A 19,864-nucleotide genomic window follows, 5' to 3' on the forward strand; every position below is an offset into this window, starting at 1 on the left:
TGTCAAGAATGAAAACAAACAAAGAGCACATTCAGAACAAAAGAATATTCATCCACTAGATTACTGGATTTGGTTCACACAGATCTATGTGGTCTAATCAAAAAAAGGAGCTTGCAAGGTGAGAGGTATTTCATGTTACTAAATGATGATTATTTTAGGATGACTTGGGTTGCATTTCTAAGAGAGAAGTCTGAGGGATTAGATAAGTTCAAGATATTCAAGGCTAAGGTTGAGAATGGGGTTGGTAGAAAAATTAAGTATTTAAGATCTGATATAGGTGGAGAATTCATTTTTGATGAGTTCAATGACTTTCGTTGAGAGACATGGCATTAGAAGATAGTTATCAGTGCCCAGACACCACAACAAAATGGTGTAGTTGAAAGAATGAATCAAACTATACAAGAGGCAACTATAACTATGATGAAAGGTGTATAAGTACTAGAAATCTACTGGAGATAATTGATTCATACATCGTACACACTTAACAAAATTTTGTATTGAAGGAAATATGGGAAGAAATATTATGAACATTGGTATGGTAGAACTCCAACAATGAAATATTTCAAAGTATTTGGAAAAAAATGCTATATCCGGAGAGATGAAGATAATCTTGGAAAGTTCAATAGTAGAGAAGATGAAGGTATATTCTTGACTTACTCAACAAAGAGAAAAGCATAGAAATGTTATAAAAAAAGGCTAAATAATATTATTGAAAGTGCGAATGTGAGAGCTGATGAATGTATCTTACAAGACTCAAAATTATCAGCAGGATATAAATTTGATGTGTTTGGAGAAGAGAACAAGGAAGAAGAAAATAGAATCGAAGAAAAGAATGATCAAGATGCTCTCACATTTACATCTGAAACCCTAAGGTATGTTTAGAGGAATCATTTTTGAGGATCATATTATTGGAGATAAGAGAAATGGTATCATCAGAAGAAGAAAAGCAGGTCAACAACAAGTTTTGTTATGTTTACTATCTGAAACAAAGCCTAGGATAGTAGAAGAACCTTGTAATGATTATAACTAGATAAAGACAATGAAAGAGGAATTGAATCAGATTGAGAAATAATAGACATGGGAATTAGTTAATAAACCAGAAAACAAGAATGTGATTGGAACTAAGTGGTTATTCCAAAACAAGTTGGATGAAGATGGAAAGGTTGTAAGAAACAAGGCAAGGTTGGTTTGCAAAGGATATGCTCATATTAAAGGCATTTACTTTGATTAAAATTATGCCCTGGTTGCTCGGATGGAGGCAATAAGGATGTTCTTGGTGCTTGCATCATTCAAGGAATTCAAGGTTTATTAGATGGATGTGAAATCAACGTTCCTGAACAGAGAATTGAAAAAAGTTTACATTGAACAACTTGAAGGTTTTAGATTAAGAGCTGATCCAAAAATTGTTTACAGATTAAAAAAGGCTTTGTATAGAATAACAAGCCCATAGAGCCTAGTATGGGAGATTAAACAGCTATCTAACTAATCATGGATTTCAAAAAGGTTTGGCTAACAACAATCTATACTTCACAATTGATTCAGCTAAAATCCTCATTATTTTGGTATATGTTGATGATATAATATTTGGAGGAAATGAAGGTATGTGCATAAGATATGCTAGTGAGATACAGAAAGAATTTGATATGTCCATGATTGGTGAGATAAATTCCTTCCTCAGTTTGCAAGTTAATCAAAATGGTAAAGGAATTTTCAATTCTTAGTCTAAGTATATCAATGAGTTGTTAAAGAACTTTGGGTTGGAGAATTTCAAACTGGAGTGTACACCTATGACCACCGGATGCAAGTTAACCAAAGATGATAAAATCTCCTAAGAAAGATACGAGTTAGTATAGATCAATGATTGGAGGATTGTTATATTTGACTGCTACTAGTATGGATATCATGTATGCAATATGCTTGGTAGGCAAATTTCAGCAAGAACCAAAAGAATCACATGTTGTAGCAATAAAAAGGATTTTCTGATATCTTAAAGGGATAGAATAATTTAGTTTGTGGTATCTCAAAAGCTCATATTTTACCTTGATATCTTATATAGATGCAAACTAGGCTGAAAGAGTTGATGATAGGAAAAGAACAAGTGGAAGAGCATTCTTCCTCGGCTCCTGGTTGATTGCTTGGTCAAGTAAGAAGCAAAAATTTGTGTCTCTATCTACAACAAAAGTAGAATACATCGTGGCATCTTCTTGTTGCACTGAGCACCTATGGATGAAGTAGAATTTGCCAAGACCCATATATTAGTATTCACCTAGCTACACTTAAGGGGGGTGTTATTGTACAATATTGTGCCTAAAATATTCCTCTAGATAAGTTTTCTCATTGTTAGGTTGTTAAGATAATGATTGCTTAGTTGTGCAATCTTGCATGGAGCTGCATGCATATTTTGTTGTTGCCAATTGCCATTTTAGTAGCTCTACTTGTAGTCTTGGTTTTCATAAGTTTAGATAAAACTTTACATGCATCAAGCAAAGTAGTCAAAAGTTTCAGGTAGGCATATGCACATCAATCAACTATAGTCTTATGGCTAAAATTTATAATCTGATTATTACTTGTTGATCTAGAATGAAGGAAGAGTAAGCTATTCATTACAATGAATTTTTCAAGGCTGCAGTGGGTCTTATGATTTGTTACTTCTATATTGAGAGGGTAGAGTACCTATTGTTATTAAGGTGTCTCAACTTTTGCAAATCCTAAGATTGATTTTTCTATATTTATTTATTACTCTATTTTATTAATTACATACAACTATCTAGTCATCTAGTGGGATGCACAAGCTTGAGAGCATCCTACTTGGCAATGACTGTATGACACATATGTTCCACATGTAAAGATAGGCATCCCACTTTGAGGATCTTGACATGAGTTGTGCTATGATAGATTCTATGACAAAGTGGACAAGTAACACGAGATAGCTTTTACATGAAGAAGATGGTACCCTATATTGGGTTATGACGAGTGGTAAGAAAATGTGCTAATAATAGTGAGCTATAGTGGATTCTCTTGCAACTATAAGTGTTGTAAGTCATGGTAGTTGTAAGATGCGTAAGAGCTTTTGTCATACCTCCAAATAGTAAATATAGGGTGCCTAACTTAGGAGGTTTGAATTGGGAGTCATTTGGAGACGTACATGTGTCATTTTCATGCCTTTTAGTGGCAAAAAATAGGGCCAAATGTTGTGCATGACCCATCTTGTAATTTCATCTACAAGCTTCCTCCTGACTTGTCTTTCTCTATAAAAGATACCCTTGGAGAGAATTAGTCATGTTATGTTTGCAGGTGAAGCATTATGATGCCGAAATTAATCCAGATTGTGGGTTGTTACTTGTAGACTCATATTGAAGAAGCTAAGTGCTGATATTGCATTGCAAGAATTTGTTTATTGGAATACAAAGTATAGATATTTTGGTTTCTGGGGTTTTTCATTTGAAAGGGTTATCCGGATGATATATGTTGTGTTTATCTTTATGTTTGTTAACTATATCCTTGTGAATGTGTTTCTTATTCTTCAATAATTAAGATTTGTAATGAAAATTTGCACTATCACCCTACTAGATTAAAACAGATTAGTTTTAGGAAGTATTTTATGTCTCTTCGCTTCTTTTCAATACCTACATGCCTGATTTTTTTTTGACTGTTTATTGTGATGGCTCGGTTTGCTCTCCAAAATGTGGATCAGTCCTCCACTCCGTTCCTTCCAGGACTGTAACGTATTATCCGCTCTCCTCCAACTGATAATCGCTCTCTGATTGCTGGATTAGAAGAAAGGTGATGAGTAATAGTCCCGTCTTTCATACCTAATAGCCTCCTAAACGCCCTTTCAAAAAAAAGTTGCTCAAAATTTTCGCCCTTTCAAAAAATTGCTTCGTATATCCTCCACTACTTATTTTTGCCCCTAGGAAATAAATCAGAACCCATGACTTCCTTAGTAGCTGAAAAGGGTTGTAGAAGAATCCTCTCCCAGCCGTCCATTAGTGCCTCTCTTTAAAATGGTTGATTTTTGCTTCATTTACGAACAATCAATGTGGTAATTGCAGTTAGACAACAACACATGGAACCTGGAGTGAGTTGTGTTTTAGTTCACTCACAACTAGCTACTTTTCTTTGCCACGTTCCAAGTCATCCATGTTTGATTGAGCTGAATTTAAGTTTGACCTCTAAACGTGGCATGCTAGAGTGAGTTTTCTCATACCCCAAACTGGAGTATTCTTTCCATGAAACATGGACATTTGTTTTACACTAACACTTCTCCAAATGACGTGGTTCAATTTGTCTCCGAAGCTATAGTTTTAACTCAACATCCTCCCGTTGCCTAACTATCAGGTTTGTTGGTAGTTGGTGTGAATTGCTACGTCTAAATTATGGGTCAAGGTTTAGTTATGATAATCATCACATGTTAGTTAGATCTAATTTTGTTTCATTAATTGTTGTATGTTAGTTAAAAATTAATTTGTTATAAAATATGTTTATTTCTAAAACAAAATAACAAATGTTTAAAATTTAAAATTCATACATTAAAAATTAGTTAGTAAAGGAAAATAAATGTATGATCATAATAGTTTTCAAGTTTTTGTCAATAGTGTAGTTGGTTTAGATTAAGTAGAAAGATAAAGATGAAGACGAGAATTGATATATAAAGATATATAGCCGTAGAGAATGTAGGTACAAAGATAAAATAAAAATTAGAATTTATATATAAAGATATACAGCGGTAGAGAGAGGTGCAAAGATAATGAGATAGAGAGAGGCGAAGATATACAAAGATAATGAAATGGAGATAGAGGGAGAGAGTGATGGATGATTATTTATTAGAACAAATCATTAAAATGCCACTTTGAATTCTTACACCTAATTTTGACATTCAATTGAATTATTTTAATAAAATGTATAATAATTATTCATGAGTAAATAGGAATCCAATTTGAAAGGCTATAATTATATGTTGTAAAGGCAATGGAATCTCCACACAATTTTAAAGGAACAAAATCAAAATTTATCACTTTCTTACATTATGGCAATAGAAAAAGGACATTGAATGATTAGAAGTATTTGTGTGTTCAAATATTGGGATTCAAATAATGCATTACATATATTGCTCAATATAAGGTTTCCATGTACAAGAGTGGAAAATGATGTCGTCACTAAGTATTATACTTTATATCATTTCACCATTTTGTAAAGAGTAACAATATCTTAAGATAAAATTTTGATTTTTTGAAAAAAAAAAATTAAAATAAAGAAAATTTATATTTTTATAATCATATAAAAAAATTAAATTTAGACTAGAATTTTTGCTGAAATTTTTTAGGTCTTTTCAATAATTAATTAAATTAATTTAAAAAATTCAATAGATACAATAATATCCTACCTTTAATAAGAATTAAAAATATGATAGAAAAAAGTTATTCAAAAACAATTACATTTGAATTCAAATATATCTTGGAATAATATATTTATTACTTTGAAATAGCTTAAAAGGAAATAAAGAATGACAAGATGAGAAAGAATATGGGAGATTCTAAAAGAGACGTAGAAATATATATTTTTTTTAATATTTGTACTTTTCCTTCTCCAAGCCTGGAATTCATTATCATTTAGACGGCAAGCTTGACTAGATAGCCGTGATAAATTCGCAATTTAGCCCATGAGTTTCGAACCACCCAAGTAATGCCCCACAAGTATGGTAAAGAATAAAGATGGGACTGATGCATGCTTTTATCTTCCGTCTAGTGCCACTTATTTGCATTTTAGTTTGGCAGGAGCTAAGAGCGTCGATCAGTGTGAGTGTGAGTGTTGAATCATGGCATCAAATTGTCCCAGGGACGGGGATAACTTTGGGGAGTCCCCTGGTGAGGTTGTGAATATTGTCTTATTGCTGTCTTCGGTGATTTTCTTTATTTTTCTCATTTTAAAGGACGCTGTGAAGGGTTTGAAGACTAAAGCACATTGGATTCCCGGCGATTTTCTTGTTCTCAGCGCTTTAACAATCCAATTGCTTAACTTGATTGGTACTCAGGGTGAGCCATTGAGCTTGAACGACAGAGACATTACTTTGAATGAGTTCTGGATGATCCATAGCAGTCGAATATTGTTTTGTGTTGTTATAGCTTATTTGGTGCCTGGAATGGCCAATCCCGGCTATGATGATTTCTGGGGTAAGATTATGTCTTTGGCATTAATTGCCTTTCTTAATGTAATCTGTGAGTTGCATATCATGGATTCTACCCCGCAGGGAACATATTTAAGAATCCTTTGGCCGAGACAAAGAGGCACTAGCATTCGTCTCTACAATGTTTTGGCCGCGCTGATATTCTTCTCCTTGGTTTTGCTCCTGCTCCTCCTTTGCTGCGCTAATATTGCTGGCAGAGGCATTGAGCGCATTATAGCTAAGAGGATTCCTCAAATACTCAAGGGACGAGCCAAGAAGGATGATCAGCATGTCCACCACCACTCCTGCTGGGAGAGAGTAGAAGCTGCAGTGCTGAGAGCGTGGATTGTTGCTCGCACCTACTACCTTGAACATATCATTGCCAGATCGGCCTTGGCGTCCTCTGCTGCAGCCATAGTTACCTTTCAAATTGTGATTACAATAGTATTAGGGGTTTGTAATAGCCCCAAATTGACTATAAGCAATTCACATGATAGGTTAAGGTTCACTATAACTATACTGCAGTGTGTGTTCATCTTGATTGGATGGTCCGCAATCGGATGGAGGTGGGCTTCAGCAGTGGCTTACAACAGCAAAAGGAGTAGCTGGTTACGAATAGAAGATTTCTGGACAAGACACCTGATAGAATTGCAGCAGGCGAAGGAGAATAGACTCGTACAGGCAGAATTGCTGGATACCGAAATCGAAAAGCTGGTTGCTAATGAATCGACAAAACTCACGGTATCAAGAAGATTATTGCATGCACTGATTGTCCTCCAGTTGTTCACGGTTTCATTCAGCAAAGCTTGTTTGCGAGGATCTCAGATACTTTTACGCAACAAATTAACGGGTAAATTGCTGTCCTTAGTGTTATCCAAGCTCAATAAAAGCTATTGTAAGAAATACAAAGAAATATTTGAGGGTCTCCAGATGTTAGGCGAGACTTCGGAAAGCCTGTGGTTATCTAACCGCAAGTCCATTGGAAATGCCATAGACTTCATTTCAAAAGGCAAAGAAGACGGTGAATGTAAGTGTCAATATCTGGTTGACTTTCTCGCTACCAAGAGAACGGGTATCGGTCTGGGGTCGAGCTGTTTGGAGCCAAATAAGCCTCAATCAGAATTCAAGTATTTGTGCAAGAGAAACCCGATTGAGGGGAGTCAGCAAGCTCCAGAAGAGCAGTTCACTGACATGAGTACTAAATCATGGAAACTAACAGCAGTGTCCCTGTTGAGTGTCATCTTTGAGCTCTCTCCAGTCTGTGCTGAAATTAAGAAGGAAGACCCTTCCACTTCTGGCTCTTTCCCTCGAAGTGTCATTAAAGATTGTTTGAAGGCATATTCTCAAGCATGGGATATCATAGATTTTGTTGACAAGGTGGTTAAAGAAACCAACGAAATTACCTGTGAAACAGCCGACAAGTACTTTCAGACATTGCAAGTGAAAGTTGATGCTGCAAGCAATTCAAGGGAAGCAACACCTCCTGAAAATGTGCCTGTAGCATTGACCGCCCTTGAAGAGCAAAGTAAAAGAAAAACACCGACGCCGGGATGTAAAAAAGCACTTAGGTCAAAAATTAAGGAGATAACACAAGTCTGTCCAAGCAGATTGACTGGAAACGACTCCACGGATTGGAAAGCTGCTGCATGGGGGAGTGCCGTGTACAAGCTATATAACAGCATTGAGTGCAATGAACAAACCAATATGAATGAACTCCTGAAGGAATTAGAAAAATTCTTGGCAGACATAATAAACGAATGCCAACAGAAAATTCAACATCTGCTCTTGGTGAACTCGAAGAAATGGGCCCTAAAAAGTGACGAGAGAAGTATTGCCAAAGCACTTTATACAGCAGGAAAGGCAAGGAAAATTATGGAAATGCGAGACAAGAAAGTCATGCAAGAGACGAGCAGCTTAGCAATAGTTCCATATGGTGGATAGTCATTGTTTAGCTGCTGTTTCTCAGGCGTGGTCTGAATGGAAGTAGGATGTAAGAGAGTCGCTGAATGTAGTAGCTTGTCGTCCCTGGCTATCAAGAGGGGCAGTACTTAGGAGTTAGGTCCGCCATTTATATATGTATGTTCCATAGAGGGATGTCTTAAGCAGTTCGCGTGCAAGCTGCAACGCTATGATATATGAATGTCATCTCAAGGATGAATATTATAAATATTGTATCGTTTCTATCTTAAAAATTGTTTGGCATATATTCATTCTTAAAGTATTTAGGTTTGTAATCAAAATCGCATCACATACCATGTTTTTTTGGGAATGTTTAAGATCAGTATTAGATTGAGTAGATTGCATCCTTTGTGTTATTTATGTAAATTTGTTTTTATTATTAGTTACTTTTTTATGTATAGATGTGTTTATAATAGAACAAATTAATATAGTAGTCTAAATATGATTGGTATCATGAAAATACAAAACATAAAATAAGATTACATAACATCTCTAATAAGTCTAGAAGATAATTCTGTAATTGTCAATCCTCTAGAATAATTATGAAAATAAATCCACAAAACATAAAATAAGATTATATAACATCTCAAACAAGTCTTCAAGGTAAGGCTTTAATTATTGATCTTATAAAATTTGATTTTTAATCAAAATCTTGTATTGATTTTTACTGATGAATCTTTCAATTGTCATATAGAATTATCATATATTTGCGATGGAAATTAGGAATTCAAATTGACAATTTTAAACTTCTAAAAAGTGGCAAATCCAAATGAAAGTTAAATTTATCAATGTACTAACATGTTTAAAGTTTCCCTTCCATTCTTCCTTCAATTTTGTTCAATTTATATCAATAAGGGAAAATCTATGGTAAGAATCACACTCACAATATGAATAATTGATTACAATGTTTAGTCTCAAGGCCAAGGGGCATACTACAGCTAAATGGACTTGTAAACTAAGGCAGACAACCTTAAGGCAAGATACAAAGGACTTGCAATACTCAACACATAATCTGAATGCAAGATAAAAAGAGTTACACAAGCTACCAAAGGACACATTGTCTTTTAGTAGGTACATATAATAATTAATTATAATGAAAAAGATATCCTAATCATGAAACTTTCCTTGAACCATTGTGTCAAGTGAATAATATCATGGAAAATATCACTAACTTTATTCATTGTCTCAACATATTGTTGCACTGAAGATATGATCAATCAAAGTTGCTATAAATTAAAATTCACACTTCTACTACTTGCATATCATTCAAAACCAATTAAAAAAAATCCACACACATTTCATACCTTAACTCATACATCTGCACATCTATTTATACAAGGTTATACATTGAAACCCTCAACTAGGTTTGCCACAAATAGAGTATACATGAATTACATAAAGTCAGTCACCCAAACAAAAAATGCATGTTGTGATCCACTTTGAGAGATAAAGGGGACCCAAACACACATGCAACCCATCTTCCTAATTTAGTTCCATTGAGCCATATATGCTAGAAAATCCACCAAATTTGCACCAAATGTAACATGTAGAATAATAATGGAACACATTAACCAATTGACCCAAACACATCACCAATGCAAAATAATTTATTCAAACCTAGACACTCCAATATGAGACCCATGACAACATTCTACCTTCACCTCCAATACATATGTAGACAAAAGAGTATGATTTGGAAATAATATACACCACCTAAATTATCCCAAGACCACCATAATTGATAGGACAAAACACAAAACAACATACCTTCATTTGACAATAAAATCAATACTAGCAATCTAAACTGAAACATTGCATGAATTGTATGCACATGTCCTCCAAGCTGCAACACTTGAATCACTATAGCGGAGTAATGCAAAGCATTGTTTGAATCAATCCTGACAAACAAATTCACTATTAGCAAACCACCACAACTAATAACATCATATGAGCAACTGAGAACCTAAAAACATGATAGTGCAACATTGATAGAACATACACATTGTATCTAGAACCATAGGCATGACCATCAAGAACTAGGGGAATGGAGACAATTCTCCCATAAAGACATTTAAATATTATTTCCTATATATTGAAACTTCCACTACACTAGCCTTTCAAAAACAACACATACTCAATATCACTAGCAAACAACAAATCAACATTTGAACACCAATTTTTAAACCTTCTACAAAATCCACACTACACATATTAACATCAATGACAATACTAGCATCACAACTCAATTTTCTAATAATCTCCCCCTTTATCATTGATTGCAACACTTGTATCAGCAATCAATAATTGACTCATTCCAATTGTACCTCTCTCTCTCTTTGTCCCCCCTTTTACATCAAGAAAAAGGGGCACTTACAAACAATAACTTTCTTTCCAACTATAAACTCTCTCAGTACCCCTTTTGGGTAAAAATTTTATATCTACAACACTCCCTCTAATACGGATAACTACAACCTTTTCTACTCTCTCTGAGAGTAGTCCCCACATCAATCCAGGAGATGAAAGATAATATATAACTCTCCCCTAAAATGGTACACCACTTCTATGCATCTAGTTTGAAGAAAGATGGGAGATAACCCCTAAATTCAGTTGGAGATAATTAAAGGTATCCTTCATCAAGGCCTTGGTAAATATGTCTATAAACTAATCCTTTGTAATAACATACTCCAATATGACTTAGTTCTCTACAACCTTCTCTCTAAAGAAATGGTAGTCGACAAAAACGTGTTTAATCCTTGAATGTATTACTAGATTATTTGAAAAGTTAATTACACTTATATTGTCACACATAATATGAATTACCTCATCATACATAACCTTGATATTCCAAAGAGTTTCCTTCATCCACATGACTTGAGTGCACAAAGATGTTACTACAATATACTCTGCCTATGTAGTAGATACTGATATTGACTCCTAATTTTTCTCAACCAAGGGGCCAATCTATCTCCTGAGAAAAATGAACCACCACCTGTACTTCTAGCATCAACACATCTAACCCAACCAACATTTGTGTATGCCTTCAAAGTAAAATAATCATTCTTTTTGTACCACAAACCCAAATCTAGAATCCCTTCCAAATTTTTGAATATCCTTTCCACTACTTGATCAGGAGATTTCTTTGGATTAGTTTGATATATTCTAACAATACAAATGATATGAATAATATCAAGACGTGAAGTGGTGATATACACAATTCTCTAATCATAGATCTATATTATTTCTAATTAACTTTCAATGATCCATCATCCATCATCTATAATAAATGAAACTAACTTTTTTTGACTATGTCACTTAGTGATCAAGGAAAACTGATAACTCACCAATAATTGACATCTCAAATTTTTTCTACATCTCTCCTACATATCTCTTACAAATGTAATTATCACCTCCAGAAATGACATCATCTACATACATAACAAATATTAATAGTTTGTCACCTTCAACTTTGAAATAAATATTTCTATTGTTGTACTTTGCTTGAACTTAAGTTGCAACAAATATTTGTCCAACCTTCTAGACCAAGCTATAGGATCTGTCTTTAGTTCATAAAGTTCCTTCTTGAGTTTGTGGACTAGATATCGATCTTCTAATAGCTTAAACCCATTTGGTTGCTGAATATACACCTTTTCTTCATGTTATCAATTCACAAATGCTAACATGATATATACCTAATATACCTTAATTTTTTTGTATGTAGAAAATGCAAGAAACGTCCTTATAACTTCCAGCCTAGATACTAGAGAAATAGTCTTCTCCAATCTTGCCTTATTCCTTGTGACTTTTCCATCTTCATTTACCTTATTCTGGAACACCCACATTGTTCCTATCACATTCTCTTCCAACAATTTAGGTACCAGTTCCCATATTTGTTTCCTTTCAATTTGATTTACCTCCTCTTCCATAGCATTCATCCAACCTTAAGATTTAATCACTTTTGCAAAACTTTTTAGCTCCAACTTAGACAAAAGATAAAAATTTGCTTCTTCACTAGTTTCAACAACTCTTCTTCTTGTCTAAACACCTTTGTCTTTATCTCAAATGATCTAATCTTCTGAATGGATCCTCCACATATACTTTGCAGGTTCCTTAGGTAATTGTTTAGGATGCTTCTCTTTTGTGTTTGTCTCTTCTTAATCTTCTAGAACTTCCTTCTCTTCCACAACAATAGGAGCATCCTCTATCTTAACCTTAGGTTTAGGCACAACATGATTTTATTTTTCACTCACTTCCATAGTCATACTTTTCACTATCCTTTTTAGGCTCTTGTTGTAAGACTAGTAATCCTAGCTCTTTGTAGAGTATCCCAAAAATATTCATTCATGTTATCTTCAATAAAACTTTTCCTCGTCTTCTTTATATTATATATACTTACCACTATCAATTCAACCCATTAATGGTGGGGGGTCCCCTTAGGTACTTTTATGCATTTTTAAATCCTTTGTGGGAAAACTATTCCATTGATTGACATAAGTATGACTGTAACTAACTTGTAAATTGACTCCTCTACAACCAACTCCTAGTTGGTTATTGAATTCACTTTCCTATCAATCTAGTAAGAAAATAAAATCTTCAAATTAATTAATACATATGTTAGCTCTATACAAGATGAGATCTAATCTCCATATATAAAAATTGGGACCTTTCATTGATCCTATCACAAATTTTGAGTCTCCTTCCATTTAAATTCTTCTTGAGCCTTTTTATTTTACAATTATAATCTCCCATAAATCCACTCTATACTTTTGATTAAGATAAAATGGGTTTTACATGGACTTGAAACCCAAATCCAAAACATAATAACGAATTGGTCGAAAACTAGAATAAAAACAATAGTCAAATGACAATAGAAATATGGGAAACAAGCAACAAAGCCTAACAAGAAAAAAAATAGAAGATTCTAGAATTAAATCAGCAAGCATTCAAGATATGATCTCTATGTGCTCCTACCTCTAAACTAGAAGTCAATACTTTAGAGCTAGCCTAGAAATATTTGAGTTAAAGTTGTGGATTATGTAAAGTATTCTTGAACTATGAGCCAGCCTCAAGAGTAGATTGAAGTATATGGGTCTGTAAAGTGAAATTTGTAGATACAATCATTGCCTCAGATTGGAGTGAATGGAAAGTATGAGTGAAGGGAGCCAAACATCAAAATCTCTAAAGATGCTTAATGATGATTTTCCTAAAGATGTAAGTGATAATGTTGTGATATGGAGAAAGTCTAAGAAGTGCAGTTCTCCAAGACCAAGTTTTGGGAAACAACAAAGGGAAGGTGGAGAAGAGAAAGTTCCGAAGATGTTGAGCCCATTCGGTTGTTTCCCAAGAAAGAACCAAATTGTCAAGGATAAATCTTCCTCCCAAGAGGCCTATCTTCTTTGGATGCACAATGATTTGGGTGATAGGGTTGATTCTTCATGCCAACACTTTAGCTATTATTTTTTATGATTTATTAAGGAGGGTAATTGGTCACCAACAATTAACCTTGTCTTCCTGTTTTCCTTTGGGAATAAGTTTAATCATCCCTTGATTAATCACATTGCCTAGTGTTCGAAATTCAACTCCTTTAAGATAAACATTATAGAAATCATCTCAAATATGTAGCCATAGAATTCTATAAAATTCTATTGGAAGCCCATCCATTCCAGGGATTTTTTGTAAAGCCATACAATGGAGTACAACATCAATTTATTTAATGGAAAGAAAATGATCAAGAAACTGAGTATATTCAGGGTCTATTTTCTTAGGAATACAACCATCAATACTTTCCTCAAGAGTGGGGAGGAGAATGTCATTAGTTGAGTCATCAATAAAGAGATTTTTGAAGTGTTCATAGAAGATTCATAATGTTAGAATGATTGTTTTGAGGGTAACCATCAATATCTTTCATTTTAGATATATGCTCCACTTTGTGATTGTGATTAATATATTGAAAGAAAAATTTACATCCATAGACACCCTCCTTCATCTACTAAAGTATGGCACTAATTTTATCACCTTTTTCTGTATACACATTCATTTTTTAGAGCATATTATAACCATTGGCCACAATATATTCTAAAGAGATGTTGCACAAACTGTAAGCTAATCATGACCATCCATACTCAAGTTGTCTTATAAGTGATTCTGTTGACATTATTGTCATTGATGTCAACAAGTGATGCAAAGAAACAACAAGTGATGTAGAGAAACAAGTTTTGTAGGTTGCAGAGTGATCATATCAGGATAACTCAGCGGATCAAGTGTTGTCCAGGTGAAGTGGTCATATCGAGATAACAATATTGAATACAAAGTATGTGCTACATATCGACATAGTTGAATATAGGCAAAGTAACAATTTTGGGTGATACCAATAGAGTAAACTACTCTGATATCATTCTATCGGAATAGCTATGGCAACTAGAAAGCCTAGGATGCCTATAGAAAAAAAATCAACAAAAGCAGAATGACAAATTCTCACTATGTTGATAGTGTAAGCTATTTCAACAAAGGAAAATGTAGAGAAGACCCCTTAGTAAGATCATCGGAATAACATATGTCGATATGTTGAAGGCCTATTGAGTTGCATTTTCTGAGTAGCTATGTCGATGCTTGTTCATGTTGAGTCATCAAAATAAGGTTGTATCAATGGGTTAGTATCGTAATGTTAATCCGACAGTGCTGGTTTTTCTGATGGGTATGCATTTTAGGGTAACTTATGCTAATAAGGTGTGTCAACATGGTGATTCTGTTTCGGGATAGCTTATGGCGATAAGGGAAATCAAAGTTGAGGTTCTCATTGGAGTAATCTATGGCAATGAATTTTGTCACCATAGAGTCTGAATATCAGAATACCTATCCTGATGAAGTTTGTCACCATGGAGTTTGAGTTTTGAAATACCTATGCCGATAAAGGGAGGTTGATAGCATATCATCAGAATAACTTATACTATTAATCTAGCATGATTTTCCTATGCTGATAGTTAAGGTAATTCTGATATGTGGTCATTTAACTAGGTGGATCTTCGTTCGGGATAACTATGGTGATGAATATGAAGAAACAGAAATCCAAGTGACAAAATAGATCAGGATAAGTGTTTATTGTAAACCCAATACATGCAATGTGTTTGCAAATCATATAACATGAAGGTTAGTCACAAAATGGAGATCACCTTATCTAAGTAGCACAATTGTCCACATGAAATTTTACCGACCTTGACCATCTGATTTGGAAGAAAAATATGAAGACATGTGGCTCCTTTGTAGACAGAACAAATCAGATTTGTAGAAGTCGATGACGGTGGGTTTCAATATGGTAGTTGTCGATCTTGTCTGGCAAGGTCAATAGAGGATGGTGATCGCATTAATGGTGACTGAGTTGTAGATGGTTTATGGGCTTGACATGATCAACAAAGGTTGGATCAAATCTGCTGGACAAATCAAGTTTTATAAAAATAGAAACCTAGTGTAGAAGGTGAATAAAAAGAAAAAAATAGAGCATATGATCCAGGAGGTCGATCAAAGGATGGAAATCCAATCTATTGTAGACTATATCCTAGAAGGGAAGACTGAGATTACTAAGTTTTTTAATCTACATATAGAACAACCTGAAGACAAAAAAACACATTTAATGTGAGTGGCTAGTCAGAGATCATATTGAAGATAGAGAATAAGATCTTGTTAATATAGAGCTGACCGTAGGTAGAGGCAATTTGATGTGATTCGATAGGACTAGATGAGACAGAAATGGTTGTGAAATGCTGAAGAGAGGTGTATTTTTGCTGAAGAAAGTAGAAAGAGTGAGATAGACATAGAGAGAGTACTCATAGAGATGAAGAGTCAGAGTGGAGCAAGAACTAGAGATAAAAAACATGCAGAGACAAGGAAGATGACATAGTGAGCCATGTACATTGTGTGAGGCAAAAAAGGAAGGCAAAGAGTAGATAACAGAGAAGAAGAGCAGAGAGCTGGTTGCAGAGAGGAGAAGAGGACAGAGGCAGAGAGTAGAGATTGAAAACAAAGTTCAATGAGAGAGCAGAACAAAAATGAGTTCTGAAACCTCATTTACAACAATTTACCTGATTTGTATTTGAAATTTATATTCATTGTATTATCTGAGTAGGTTCTCATAAAACTAGGGGTTGGTTCTCCTTGAGTTGGTGCTCATAATATCAGGGGTTGGTGCTCCTTGGGTTGGGGCCCTAAAACTCTATTTCAATTTGTTATTCATTGTGAGGCTCAATTGGAGCAGTAGACTCTAGTAGCTATTCTCACTGAGGTTTTTACCACATTGGGCTTTCCTCGTACATCCGGTGTTATGTAATGTGCTCTTGTGTGTGTGCGTGTTTATGTTTGCATTACATCCTTAAAATCTACAGATTGAACTTAAAGTTTTGAAATACATTGATTCAACCCCCCCTCTCAGTGTCCATTTGTGTTCTTCAGATTTATCAAGTCTACATTGTTTATCTACTTCTATCCTCCCATATTCATGAAGGAAAATGGTACACGTTTCAATATTTTTTACCCACCCACTAATCCAACTACATTGTTGCGGTTTTGGCTCAGCATTCCAACTAGCCATGAATCCATCAATGCAGTTCTTATTTTTTAGATGAGTAACATTCAACTTGTAAGGAAGGTCATTGGGAAGAGAAGTGGGATTTGAAAGAGAAAGAATAGTGAAGATGGGAAGGTGATTTGAAAGAGTGCTGAAACATTTAAAGAAATAAGCCATCCATTAGGTGAAGGGAGAATTTGGAAATTTGGAGATATATAAAATATGTCCAATTGACTCATTTTTCTTAAGATTCCTTCTTTGCAATTAGTCCATGTGACCCAATGAGGAATTTGAAGGTTGCTTTTGCCAAAGATAGGGTCATGCACACCAAGAGAATTTCTAGCTAATGTCCAAGCTCCAAATTCAGCCTAGGATAGGTGGGAGATTCCACCCCAACTACAATCAAACTATTGTTTGATCATATTGAGGTTTCCTCCCAAGACCCACTCTGCATTGGCAAGATTAGTATGAAGGCATTCCCAAAGAACAGTTTTCTCACCTAGAGAATTAGGAGCATAAATTGAGAAAAAACCGATCAATATATCATTAATAAAGGTAATAGCCCAAACACAATGATTATTGGGATCGGATCCAGAAGCCGCCATATGTTTAGCCAACAATGGGCCAAGACCCAAAACAACACCAACACCACCATGAACATGGTTGGTATGGAGTAATCAAGAATTTGGCCAAATGGAAGTAAGTGTTGCATCTAGTCAAACTGAACTAGATTCTACTTGTTGCAACATTAAAACATCAGTATGATTAACTTGAATAGAATGTTTGATATGATATTTACGACCAGGTAACATTAGCCCCCACAAGTTCCATGATTGGATTTTGCACTTCATTGGGACAAGCCTAGGAGGATTTCCTTAACAAACTGAAGCACACTAAACTAATGTATTGGCATGTAGTTTTGGGCATCTATGTCACGATCTTGTTCAAGGGAGTCCATAAGGGAATCTTCACCAAGTGGCTCTTGAGAAGGAAGTTCAGGCTGGTTTTTAATAGAGCTACTAACACGGGGTGGCAAGGTTGTTTCAGAACATAGATTATTGCCAAGATTAGGGATCGCCTTCATCATTTTTGGGGCCCTATGTTGCTTCCCAATAACTGCATCTTTAAACATCTTATTATCAAAATGGTGGGGTGGAAGATGGGGGGAGGCGGATGTAAAAGGTGAAGGTTGAGCATTGTGTGAATGAGTGGTGTTGTGAAGATTTTGAGAAGAGGGGAAAGCACAGATGGTATTATGAGATTCATCATCAAGTGCTTGAGTAACAAAATGAGAGTCATCAAAGGGTGGTTGTGAAGCCTTGGGTTTATGGAAGGGGCAATCATGGATGAGGAGGCATACCCTAGGACAATAGAAGAACACATTTTGCTTGTTGAGATAATTAATATGTAGATCAAATTCAAACCCAGGTCCGAAAAGTTTAATAGAGCTAGGTAGCAGTTGTGTTAGGTTAATTTCAATGCAAGCCTTCAGGTGAGAGTACAACTAGCCAATTTTTGAGTGTGTTGTGTGCACCACATAACTTTGCCTTATTGAGCTGCATTATCTTGCAAAAAGGGATGAAAGACTAGGATGACAAAGAAAAACTCAACCGACATAGGGTATATTGATTTAGTAATACATTCTGGATGAAAGTCAAGATCCCAAGCTTGGACATAACAAATTCGACCACAAATAATCAAAAATCCATATTGCAGCATCACACGGACGTGATCAAGATCAGAAAATGTACAAGCTACCTGTCCCTACCTAAACGTCTAAAAGATTTAATACCCCAGCCCTTGAGTTCCTAGTTAGTACGGGCCCATTTAAACAAATCCCCTTCTGTCGGAATACCTCTCAAGAAAAACAATTTGACTGTTTTTGCTTTGCATTCTGCGATAGCTTCAACAATATCATCGGGAAACTCAAACAGAATAGTTTTACTTTCCTTTTGGGCGTCCTGAGTTCCCGAGTTTTTTTGGAGGGTGGGTTGATGAAGAAAAGGTGGAAGCATCAATGGCTGCTGGGCTCTTGTCTCCAGCGCATGAACCTGCAGCCTTGCCATTCACTTTCATCAAGGCATTTCCTGCTTCAACAGTGGGGTTGAGCAAATTCCTTCCTTTGTTTTTGTCTGCTTCCGAACTGCCACGTTCTCGTGCCTTCTTTTTCATACTTTTTAATCTGGGTTTGAGGGCGATGTGGGCTCCAGTAGCCGCTGACTGAAACGGCTCGGAGTGGGGTTGAGCAAATTCCTTCCTTTGTTTTTGTCTGCTTCCGAACGGCCACGTTCTCGTGCCTTCTTTTTCATACTTTTTAATCTGGGTTTGAGGGCGATGTGGGCTCCAGTAGCCGCTGACTGAAACGGCTCGGGATGAGGCGAAGGATCCTTCTAGCGGCTGGGGTTCGACGGCTAGGGTTTTCGTCTCTCGGCAGTTACCAATCCAATTCCTGCTCCAATCTTCGGGGTCTAAATGTTATTGCACTTCTAACTTTCTACTTAACTTAAGTATATATTAGACGACCCTTATCGAACTATTCATAATGTGTGACCAATCTTAAAGTTTCTGACGTTCATCACGTTTGAGTTGAAAAGAAAAATTGGGGAAATCTCCCACTTTCTTCATTCTTTGTAAAGATATTTGAAGTGATTTCCGAGATAATCCAATGAGCTTGGAAAAAGCAGAGAAAGAGCGTATAACAAATGCTGTGCTGTAGAAGATTCCGCCATACGAAAAAGAAATAGGAAGTGATTGAGGTGCCTAGAGCTTCTGCAATACGACAATGTGACATTGTCATCGACTTGTAGACGGTTGTTATGAGTTCGGAGTGCCATGGACAAAGTTATGAGATTCCAATGCTTTAATGTGTTGACGAAACCAGATAGAGTTGTGTTTTAGCGAATTATAGGAGTAAACAATTGTGTTAATCTTTACCATTATTGGTTTCCTCTACTGGTTTCGTTTCATAGTAGATGACGTTTTGCATATCTTCAATGTCATTTCCTTTCATAGTAGATACGCAAACATTATTGTTTTAGCCAATTATTGGAGTCAACAATTGTGTTAATCTTTGCCAGCATTATGTAAACGTCCAACAATGCCATGACAAACCTGCACTCACCATCAACCTGTTCTTTTGGTAAAGGACATGACTGCCCATTCCTGTCCTCTTCGAAATGGTTTTCTTT

The sequence above is a fragment of the Cryptomeria japonica genome, chromosome 8, assembly GCF_030272615.1.
Source record: "Cryptomeria japonica chromosome 8, Sugi_1.0, whole genome shotgun sequence".
Lineage (NCBI taxonomy): Eukaryota > Viridiplantae > Streptophyta > Pinopsida > Cupressales > Cupressaceae > Cryptomeria > Cryptomeria japonica.